Source organism: Lactuca serriola, chromosome 3 (assembly GCF_051521515.1).
Source record: "Lactuca serriola cultivar US96UC23 chromosome 3, Lser_US96UC23_V15, whole genome shotgun sequence".
NCBI lineage: Eukaryota > Viridiplantae > Streptophyta > Magnoliopsida > Asterales > Asteraceae > Lactuca > Lactuca serriola.
In genome coordinates, this window is record NC_136410.1 from 61165623 (window position 1) to 61178003 (window position 12381).

The 12381-nt window shown below is 37.3% G+C and overlaps 1 pseudogene; it reads left to right on the top strand.

Annotated features, from left to right (window-relative positions):
- The first annotated feature begins 585 nt into the window (after window positions 1–585).
- Window positions 586–1136, top strand: LOC145092425 (auxin-responsive protein SAUR23 pseudogene; annotated as a pseudogene).
- Window positions 1137–12381: the final 11245 nt, after the last annotated feature.

A 12381-nucleotide genomic window follows, 5' to 3' on the forward strand; every position in this document is an offset into this window, starting at 1 on the left:
ATATGCCTATTGCCTATATTTATTCTCACCACAATCAGGCCACTTATGTTATTATATGTACCTTTCAAACAGATTGCATATAAGGGGCATCTTGCAACCCTCGAAACATTGGCCAACTTGAAAATAATGTGTATTTTAACACATCAATAAGTGTTTCATGGAAATGATTGGTCCTGACACGATTCGTTAGATTAATTAACCTGATTTATATAAGGGTGACTTAATTTGTTCTTTATCAAATGTATGATCGTGGATTTTGACACATGAACTTAAATTAACTTCCGTAATTTTCGTTGGTCAACTAAAATATAACAACACTCAGATTGCATTCTTTTCGATCAAAAATCACATTTGGTTCATTACTTGACTACTTGTGGCAATTTGAAGGTGAATGACTCATCATTATTGCCCATTATAAAAAAATAGGGTCTTCCTCATTTCTGATCTTGATCTTGTTTAAACAAGTAGACCATTATTTTATGACGGAGTGGAGAGTATGATAGAAAAATATATATAAACGTAGTAAAGCCATGTGAGCCCACACATGACTTAGGCCCCGTCTAGCATCATCCAATATCAGATTTCCATTTAGATAGCTGGCTAGTTGATTGTACTAGACACTATAAATTAAAAGCTTCGTACTCGAAGCTCCATCAAAGCCAACCTCCAAATCTAGCTCCTCAATTCCACAAACTAGTTCTTCGTTTCCTAAAAAATAACTATCTTTTGTTATACATGGGCGTTTTCCGAATGCATTGGATGGTTGCTAATCTGAAACAGATGATGAAAATGCACAAGAAAAACCAACGAGATGTTCCCAAAGGACACTTGGCTGTGTATGTTGGTGAAACCCAAAAGAAGCGGTTTGTTGTGCCTTTGTCTTACTTGGACCAACCCTTGTTCCAAGATTTGTTACGTAGGTCAGAAGAAGAATATGGATTCTACCATCCAATGGGAGGACTTACTATTCCCTGCCATGAAGAAACATTTGTCTACCTTTCTGCTCAACTGCATGTTTTGTAGTTTGAAAACAATAGTTTTCACCCTAGCTAGAAAAGTGTTCGGACCACCACGATTTTGTATTGTATGTCGTTATCTCAATGAGAATATGTATAATATATAGCATTATATATTCATTTATTCTAGACTTTGTACAAAGGTGTTTATTAATTTCAATCTGGTAAATGTATAAGAATAGGTATTTTTCTTCTCATTTGCAAAGACATGATTCTTAATGAAGTTTTCAGCTGTTGTTACATTTCAATAGATGGTCATCGGTTCATGATTAATCTTAGCATGTATAGTTCTATTATTTATAGTTGAGGGAGTGGTTATACCAATTACGTAGGGCTAGGGTACATAGAAACAATTTTATTTACTATATTCATGCACGCTTAATTCACTAAAGGGATGTACAAGGAGTAAATAAAAATTGATAAAGCATATGTGTACACATAAAAAGCACTTCACTTACTAAAAATTACATTATTTTTATGTAAAACTATCACCAAAATTCATTTTAACTCCAACCACACACTAAAAAATTACACTAAAACATATTTTTAATATTATAAAATATAAAACAATAATTATAAAAACTAAAAAGCAATTAAAATAACCAGGAAAAAAGTGATTTGATGTTATAAATAATAGACTTTATTTATATATATATATATATATAATGGATCTCTAATTTTGTGTTATAGAGATTAAAAATGCTTTATTTTTGCAGGAAGAAATATATATATATATATATATATATATATATATATATATATATATATATATATATATTTCTTCCTGCAAAAATAAAGCATTTTTAATCTCTATAACACAAAATTAGAGATCCATTGGAGATGTTGTATATCAGCATATGGAGTAAATAAAAATTATTAAAGAACTCTTTTATATATATATATATATATATATATATATATATATATATATATATATATATATATATATATATATATAAATAAAGAATATGTGTACACATAGATGACACTTTATGGGAAAAAGACCACTAATATCGAGACAACTATTACTCAAAAATATGGAAAACTAGTTAAACCACCAAAATGTGTTTAATGCATATCGAGACACGTTTAACTATAAGTTTGGAATGATATTGTATTGATTAGAATAATATCTTCATTATATTGTAATATGAATTAAAGCAAATTGTTAAAATAAAGTAATTCAATTAATTAAAAAGAAAATGAGTTGCTAACTGTGACCATAAAACTTAAATGGCATGTAGTGTATTTGAAAATCATTAAGTGATTTGTTTAGTAATATTATAAAACTAAACAATAGCAGTCTTTGTCATAAAGCACATTCGGGCATCATGATCATTCTCTTGGCGTTTGTGTGGGTGATTTGGAATCATGGAGATGAGATTGTTTTCAAGAACATGGCATAAGAGTTGTAAAGATTTAGCTAGTGAGATCAATTTATTAATGGCGTTTTAATCCAAATCAAATATAGAGCTAGAAATGGCGGCACCCTTAAGTACTGGTCCAGCTAGTTGGTCTAATGGGTGTGGTAGCTCAAAATAGGAATCTACAAATATCTTGTAACACTAGTGTGTTGTTGTTGTTGTTAACGTGAGATTAATCTATTTGGTAAAAGTGGAACAGTTTTAGATTGGATGTGCTGAGTTCAAACTCGGACATAAGCAAATTAGGGAACTTTGTGAATTTAGCTTAGACTGGACGGAGCATATATAGGGCCAAGGGGGCTGTGGCCCCCCTATATTTTTTTTATATATAGTCCATAAATATTGAAAATGTTACATATTATGCCCAAAACTATAAAATTTGACTTTGGTCCCCCTATTCTTCAATTTTTATACGTATTCTATTTTCGGCCCCCCAGATCATAACTTCAAGCTCCGTCACTGTAATCCCATTGGGATTATATGGGCGAGCCGTTCACCTGTTCGAAATTAAAAGAAAATAAAAACAAAATTAACTTTGGTGAACTAGGCCGGAGACACAACCCCAGTCAACCAATGCTTCGTCTCTTTTTATCATTAACTAAACCTATGTGTCAATCACATACTAGTATAGGTAAAATAATTTTTGTAATTAAATTTTAATTTTGTTAATATTGTATTTTATTTTGAGTGAAAAAATAAATGAAATATTTCAAAATACATGATTAATTTTTCTTTACAAAATTATACCAATATTGATATAATATTATTTATATTTTTTTAATATAAAATTTGATTGGATTAGTGATAAGTTTATAAAACTCTTTGATCGATTAGATCTTATAACAGGTAAATCAAGAAAGCGAAAAACAGTAAGATAAAACACAAGAATGAATCTGAATGTGTCGAATGATTCAATAGATTCAATCCTCAGTAGAGTTCGATGAAGAACTTCCGCTGTAGAAGATTTTAGGGTTACAAAAGATAAGAACAATGAACGCAATTCAATTCTCTATCAAAACTTACGTTCTAGGATGCATGCAAGCATCTATAAATATAAAACCCTACAAAACAACTCACGGAAGGACAGGCCCATACCGGAGACTAAATGGACTAACTATCGAGCCCAAGACGCAACACCTTCTGGACCTAACAATCTCCCCCTTTGCGTCAATTGGAGTGAGACTATCACTTCTTCTTGCTGGGTCCAGCTGCAGGAACCTTCTTAGTGGTTTCAAACAGACTAGGGATGAGAGCGAGGATTGTCTGTCTGAAGCGAATGTACCACTGAATCATATCGTCGAAGTACTTCTTGTCGTCTGCTGAGTTCTGCTTGCAACGATGAATGATACCCAAAACATGTTCCAGGCATGCAGTGGTGTAGAGATGTTTGTCTGCCAAAGCGAACAGGCATTTTTGGCCTTCGTTCCTTGTAAACATGACAGAATTTCTTTTTGGGTCAATCTTTCTCATCCGCATCATGTCCAGATCACTGGCTGAGCCAACAGGAGAAATAGTGGGCTTTTTCTTGAAAATGCTAGCGATCTCCTGATCCATCTTGGCAACTTCCATGATGTAGCATACAAGCATCCTCTTGAAATGATCATTTTGTTGGAATAGTGTCTAAGGCTGCAACTATATTGGGCAAGTACTTGACCCGGTTGTGCATGGTCCTTTTGGGTTGCCTTCACCATAGCAACTTGATAGGATGATTTATTAAGAGAGAGTAAATATTATTAATATATTATGAGAATAATATAATGAATAATATATTTGTTATTTGATTAATATAAGTCATAGAATTAATTAGAATTAATTTGGTGACTTAAAGAGATTAATTAAATAAAGGGGTATAAACTGTCAATTGTTTGATAGTTAAGCTTTAGACTGTAAATCCATTGGGATATGGTATGGACGAATTCTAAGAGCTTTTGGATAGCTAAAATCGTCCATATGCTTATCTATGGAATGGATTTGGATAGCCTTAAGAGAAGATTATCCAATTAGGGTTTAGGTTGTAACCCTTAAGGAGTCTACAAGTATAAATAGACCCCATGGCATAGGGAATTCAAAACATCTCCAAAAGTAAGAGAACTCTGGTCGAAATTCCTCCCCTCTCCTCTCTCCCAAATCATCCTCCTTGCTTTGGTGTTTGTAAGCCATTAGAGGAGTGACATTTGTGACTCTAGAAGCTCCAAGACCTCAAGATCAACAAGGAACTCAAAGGTATGATTCTAGATCTGTTTCAATGTTATTATTTAACCTAATTAGTCATTAGAAGTCTTGGATTCAAAGCATGTTTATTAGAAATCCTAGATCCAAGCAATAGGGTTTTGCATGCGCACATAGGAAAGTTCTTATGGCTAAAACCCATCAGTGGTATCAGAGCCTAGCTTGGTTTTCTTTAAATTGTTGCTTGATTAACTGAAACAAACCTGCAAAATTCGATTTTTAGGTTTCTGAGTCACTGACTCGGCGAGTCCCAAGGAGGACTCGGCGAGTAGGCCCGACTCGGCGAGTCCCCTTGTGCACTCGGCGAGTCCAGACGTCAGGAATGACCAGATTCGGGATTTCTTTGTGATTATCTTATGGAAACTTACCTTAATCATAATAGATCAACCTAAATCCGATTTTCTGATATATATGACTATTATCTTGATCTAATAAAAGGTATTTATCAACTAATTAAATATTTAATTTCCTTATATGATAATTAATTAATTATTTTAATTATTTTGGTAATTATCTTTCAAAGAAATCTTGAATAAATCAAATATAGATAATTAGGATATTAATTGTTAATTGGAATTATTTGTTATTTGATCCTCCATGTTTTAAATGTTTAAAACCTGCCCTCAAGTTTTGGAATTTATATTTGTGATTAAAAGTTTTAATTTAGACAACTTAAATTTCAAACCCTAGATTTTAAAAGTTTTAAAATACAACCCTATACTAATATGATATTACTAGTATAATATATATATATATATATATATATATATATATATATATATATATATATATATATATATATGTATAACTAAATGCTAGTCTTACCGTTAGTAGGCCTCATTCACGAAGCCGATCTATAAGGTGGGTATAAGGTTGCGGCCTATAAAATGGCGCTTAATGGGTGTAGACTCACACCCACCGCTTGCTTGATTGGTGGAGGGTCGTTAGCCGAACGGGTAGGATAGGGCAACCTCATCCTCTCATTAAAAGTATAATAAGAAATACAAAGTAACTACACATATTTTTAAAATTTCCCAATCCTAGTTACTTTAGGAAAAGTGAATTGATGCAATCCCATGAAATTACACTTTGCACCTTGCTAAGATGTTAGTGGAGCGTGTGTGGTTCACCGACACACTAATTGGTTCTAAGCGAAGGTGGCAAAGGGTGATTCATTGTTTATCATAGTTCGATGGAGCGTGTGTGGTTTACCGGCACGTCGAATAGGTGATCGTTACAATGAAGGCACCATATGAATTTGCATGGTAATTCACACCCGCTTTGTGATCCTCGGCATCCCAGTCACAAACAAGAGGGGCATATCGAGATTTAAACATGCCATTGAATAGTTTCAATGAATCTCATCCGAACCTAGGAATTCTCAAAAACACTTAGGACTAATAGTTTAAGTTTTGTGATGGAGAATTAGTGAATCGTCATTCACTTACCTTCAATTTATTTGCATGTTAGATTACGACATCCCTTTTCTAGTATGTAAATGTTATTGTTGGATCCTAGCCCTAATTTTCTTATTGGGTGATAATTAGGGATTCTTATTCTAATCTATCTTTGTCCTTTTCTAATTGTAGATGTCAAACGCTAACAACGCTGTTGCTAGTTCCTTCACGTTGATGAGCCTTTGCCAAAAGGTCACCTTCGATGGAACGAACTTTAGCGAATGGATAAGATACATTCGCACCATTGCTCTCTATGAGGACAAGGAGTATGTCCTTGATGAGAAGCTCGAGAAAATCAACACTGAAATCGCTACTCCAGCCGAAATCACCGCCTTTGAAACTCATGAGCGAGATGCAACGAAGGTACATTGCATCATGATCGCCACCATGAACTCCGAATTCCAAAAGTCCTACGAGGACATGTACCCGTACGAGATGCACCAAGACTTATTGGAGAGATACCACCAAAACGCGAGACAAGAGAGGTATGAGATTTTCACTAACATGATTTCCGCGAAGATGGGTCATGGAGAATCTCTTACCGTGCACTTGCAAAAGATGCAAAGGTATGTCGACCGCCTTCGCAAGTTAAATGTTGACTTCGGTGAGGACTTGGCGATCGACGTGGTGCTTCACTCTTTGCCTCCAATGTACAATCAATTTAGGATGACCTACCACATGAACAAAGAAGAGGTCACCCTAAGCAAACTCCAAGGTCTCTTGAGAGTCGCTGAGAGCAACTTCAAGGACAAGTCTGTTGCACCTACTCCCAATCCGCCCGCTGCTCCTGTCTTGGCTATTGGTCAAGGAAAGGGAAAGAAGAGGAAAGCTTCATCGAAGAACTATCGCAAGGTGAAAGCCCGAGATGGTGCCTCTTCTAGTGAAACCAAAGTTGATCCCGCTAAGCCCTGTTCGAACCCGAAGGAGGCAGAGTGTCACCACTGCCACAAGATAGGACATTGGAAGAGAAGCTGCCCGGATTACCTGCAAGCAATCAAAGAAGGAAAGATCAAGCCATCTTTCGCAGGTATATACACAATCAAATCTAACGATTCTAATCATGCTATTTCTTGGGTTCTTGATACCGGTTGTGGTTATCACATTTGTTCTAATGTGCAGAGACTAAGAAGAAGTAGGGATGTGGAGCAAGGAATGATCAATCTAATCATGGGGAACAGAAGATCATCGCCTGTAACCAAGATTGGAGTGTATTCTTTAGTGCTTAGGAATAGTTTGGTTTTAGATTTGAACAATTGTTGCTATTCGCCAGAAATGGCTAGAAACATCATTTCATTTCATGGTTTATATAGACAATGATTTAGATTTTCTTTTAATAATGAGAATGGTTCTATTTTGGCTTATCTAAATGGTGTCTTTTACTTTGAAGCTATACCATGTAATGGAATATATGAAACCGTTATGATTGTTGATAACTTAGGAAATGATGTTTTGAATATTGATTCTTCCACTAGTATGGATAAAGCATCATTGTGGCATTGTCGTCTTGGACATGTCAACAAGAAACGCATAGCCCAACTCCAAAAGGATGGAGTGTTGGGGTCATTCGACCTTAGGGAAGATGACACATGCGAGTCTTGTTTGCTTGGAAAGATGACTAAGTCACCCTTCACGAGTACATGTGAAAGGGGCGAGGGTCTATTGGACCTAATACATACCGATGTATGTGGACTGTTTAGATCAACCACGAAGGATGGGAACCGCTTCTATGTGACTTTTACCGATGACTATAGTAGATATGGGTATATCTACCTAATCAAGCAAAAGTCAGACACCTTTGAAAAGTTCAAAGAGTTCCAGAATGAAGTGGAGAATCAATTGGGCAGGAAAATCAAGATGCTTCGATCCGATCGAGGAGGAGAGTACCTAAGTCTTGAATTCCACGATTATCTCAAGGAGTGTGGAATAGTTTCACAATTAACGCCTCCTAGGACACCGCAGTTAAATGGTGTGGCAGAAAGGCGTAATCGAACCTTATTGGATATGGTTCGCTCTATGATGAGTCGTGCTTCGCTACCAATCTCTTTTTGGGGGTATGCCTTAGAGACTGCCGCCCATATCCTTAACCGAGTCCCTACTAAGAAGGTTGCCAAAACACCTCACGAGATGTGGACAGGGAAAGCTCCCTCGTTGGCACATATCAAGGTTTGGGGTTGCGAGGCTTTCGTAAGACGAGATACTCACGACAAGCTTGAACCTCGAAGTGAGCGATGTATTTTCATCGGCTACCTGCAGACATCCTTTGGATATCTCTTCTATAGACCGAAGGACAATGTTGTCTTCGTTGCAAGGAGAGGAGTTTTCCGAGAGCGAGAACTCATAAGCCAAGGAGACAGTGGGAGGCAAATCGAACTTGAAGAGATTCAAGAGTCGATAGATGAAGGAACCTCTACCGCTGGCATTCAACCCGAGGAGGAAACTCCGGTTGAACCGATTGACGAATCCTTACCTCTTAGACGTTCCGATAGAGTTAGAGTTCATCCACAGTTTTATGGCTTTCATATTACTACCGAAGGGGACACGTATATTAGTGATGGTACACTAGTAAATCTTGATGAACCTAATAGCTATAAGGAAGCTATGGCAGGCCCGGAGTCTGTAAAGTGGAAAGAGGCAATGGATAGCGAGATCCAATCCATGTATGATAACCAAGTTTGGAATTTGGTTGATTATGTGCCCAGACGTAAGACCGTTGGGTCCAAATGGATCTTCAAGAAGAAGACCGACGTGGATGGAAACGTGTACACATATAAAGTGCGATTGGTCGCGAAGGGCTTTACTCAAACTCCCGGAGTTGACTATGATGAGACCTTCTCACCAGTTGCGAAGATTAAATCTATTAGAGTGATGCTAGCAATTGCCGCATTTCATGATTATGAGATTGGGCAAATGGATGTCAAGACCGCTTTCCTTAACGGAAAGTTGGCTGAGGATGTTTACATGGCTCAGCCAGAGGGGTTTGTGGATCCGAAGCATCCGAATAGAGTGTGTAAGCTTGAGAAGTCCATTTATGGACTTAAGCAAGCGTCTCGCAGATGGAATCTTTGCTTCGATGAGAAAGTCAAAGAGTTTGGATTTGTACGAAGCGAAGACGAATCTTGTGTATATGTCAAAGCCAGTGGGAGTATAGTAAGCTTCCTTGTTCTATATGTCGATGACATTTTACTCATAGGAAACGACATCCCGACTCTGCAGGAAGTTAAGTCCTGGCTCGGGAAGTGCTTCGCTATGAAGGACCTCGGAGAGGCTTCTTACATTTTGGGAATAAGGATAGTAAGAGACTAATTGGACTTAGTTAGAATACTTACTTAGAGAAGGTACTAAAACGTTTTAGTATGGAAAACTCAAAGAAGGGAGAACTACCGATACAAAGTAATGCCAAATTGAGTAAGACTCAAAGTCCGAGTACCGAAGCTGAGATAGCAGAAATGAGTCGAGTACCATACGCTTCCGCAGTTGGCTCAATCATGTACGCTATGACTTGTACTCGCCCTGATGTAGCCTTCGCTTTGAGCATGGTTAGCAGATATCAAGGGAATCCTGGCAAAGCACATTGGATTGCGGTGAAAAACATCCTTAAGTACCTTCGGAGGACGAAGGAATGGTTCTTAGTCCTCGGAGGGAGTGATGACTTGAAGGTGCGAGGGTATAGTGACGCCAGCTTTCAGACCGACAGGGACAACTACCGTTCGCAGTCGGGCTGGGTCTTTACCCTAAATGGAGGAGCAGTGACATGGAAGAGTTCCAAACAAGAAACCGTAGCTGATTCAACGTGCGAATCAGAGTACATTGCGGCGAGCGAAGCGTCGAAGGAGGCAATATGGCTAAAGAACTTCATCGGTGATCTTGGAGTTGTACCTGCCATAAAGGAGCCAATGGAGATTTTCTGTGATAACGAAGGCGCGGTTGCCTTGACCAAGGAACCGAGGGACCATGGTAGATCAAGACATATCGACAGAAAGTATCACTTCATTAGACATCGTGTAGAAGAAGGACAACTCGTAGTGAAGAGGATATCATCAGAAGATAACCCAGCAGATCCGCTTACGAAGGGAATGAGTAGGGTTAAGCACTTGCAGCATGCTAGGAGTATTGGGCTGAAGGATGATATTAGCATAGATTAGATAATATTAGAAACGTGTAATAGATAAATGTAATTGACATTTGATGATTAAATAAAGAAGTTTTATTTATGAGTAATGTTACTGTCTTATGTTAATTGTTTACCTATTGTTTCACTTTGCATGTTTTGACTTCCAGAATAATTGAGTTTATTAGGTATAATCGAATTATTCAAATGGTCCACAATCGTTCATATGTTGGGAGTAGATATGAATGAAGATTGTCATGAATTGGTGTGTAGAATGTCTAAATGGTGTTAGACATAGCAAAGGATTGCTGCAACATTCATGAGTGCTTATGAACTAGTTTTGAGCATTGGAATAAACCCGCGCTTGCTGGAATCACCTTATGGAATACGATATAAAAGGTGATCGCAAGACGATAATATCATATAGTCTTAAAACCTAGATATATGGTTTATTATTTTTTAATTGATTGTACATTGATAATACGAAAACGCATCAGTAACTTGGTGTTATAAAACGTATTGTTGTGTATAGTTGGTAAATGAATAAGTAAATGCATATAAGTCGAAGTTTATCTGTAACTTTTATCTAAGAAGGTAAAAGCGATATCTCTGCCGCTCGATGATTTGATTTGACTTATGTGCCGGGCCCGGTCAGAACTGAATTGATGTGTTCGATTAAGTTCTATGTCAAATAAATCAGAGATCGAGAAACCTAAATGCTTGACTAACCATTCCATAGGATTGTCAGCATGATATCTAACAGAGGACTGTACGTTCCCTTATCTAAAGGACAAGATTGATTAGATCAGAGTTGACAGCGTGTTTGAGAGCTACGATTGCAAACCGAATTGTACTTGTATAGTTACTAGACTTATCCAAGTGGGAGACTGTTGGAATAGTGTCTAAGGCTGCAACTATATTGGGCAAGTACTTGACCCGGTTGTGCATGGTCCTTTTGGGTTGCCTTCACCATAGCAACTTGATAGGATGATTTATTAAGAGAGAGTAAATATTATTAATATATTATGAGAATAATATAATGAATAATATATTTGTTATTTGATTAATATAAGTCATAGAATTAATTAGAATTAATTTGGTGACTTAAAGAGATTAATTAAATAAAGGGGTATAAACTGTCAATTGTTTGATAGTTAAGCTTTAGACTGTAAATCCATTGGGATATGGTATGGACGAATTCTAAGAGCTTTTGGATAGCTAAAATCGTCCATATGCTTATCTATGGAATGGATTTGGATAGCCTTAAGAGAAGATTATCCAATTAGGGTTTAGGTTGTAACCCTTAAGGAGTCTACAAGTATAAATAGACCCCATGGCATAGGGAATTCAAAACATCTCCAAAAGTAAGAGAACTCTAGTCGAAATTCCTCCCCTCTCCTCTCTCCCAAATCATCCTCCTTGCTTTGGTGTTTGTAAGCCATTAGAGGAGTGACATTTGTGACTCTAGAAGCTCCAAGACCTCAAGATCAACAAGGAACTCAAAGGTATGATTCTAGATCTGTTTCAATGTTGTTATTTAACCTAATTAGTCATTAGAAGTCTTGGATTCAAAGCATGTTTATTAGAAAGCCTAGATCCAAGCAATAGGGTTTTGCATGCGCACATAGGAAAGTTCTTATGGCTAAAACCCATCACAATTATCGGACCATACTCCGCTTCATTTGTGAGGAGGATGTTGTGCAAAATTATCCAATCATGTGGATTCAAATTGGGAAGATCGGCAAGCGATATGGCATGTTCGGTCTTTGCAGAACCCCTCAGCACCTTGAACCGAATGTTCATGAAGTTCCCTTCTCGAAACGGCTTGAGGACCCGAACGTTGACAATCTTCTGAGCGCTCAAAGTTTGATATTGTGATTGAGCAGCCGTCAGATAGAATTCGACAAGATCCCTATCAACCTTTGGATGAGGATGAAGGATATCAGCAACGTTATCGAAGGCGTGGAAGATGAAGGCCTTTCGGGTCAGTGGCATGTCAAACTGTGAATCGACAGAGTTGATGCGATCCAGTGAAATCACCGGTTCGAGCCACAAAATGCTTGGAGTTTCAATCGCTTCCTTCAAAAGCTTCTCAAGTGTCCATGGAGGAAAAAGGGTTTTCCTACTCTCAAGAAGGTCATGAGCCT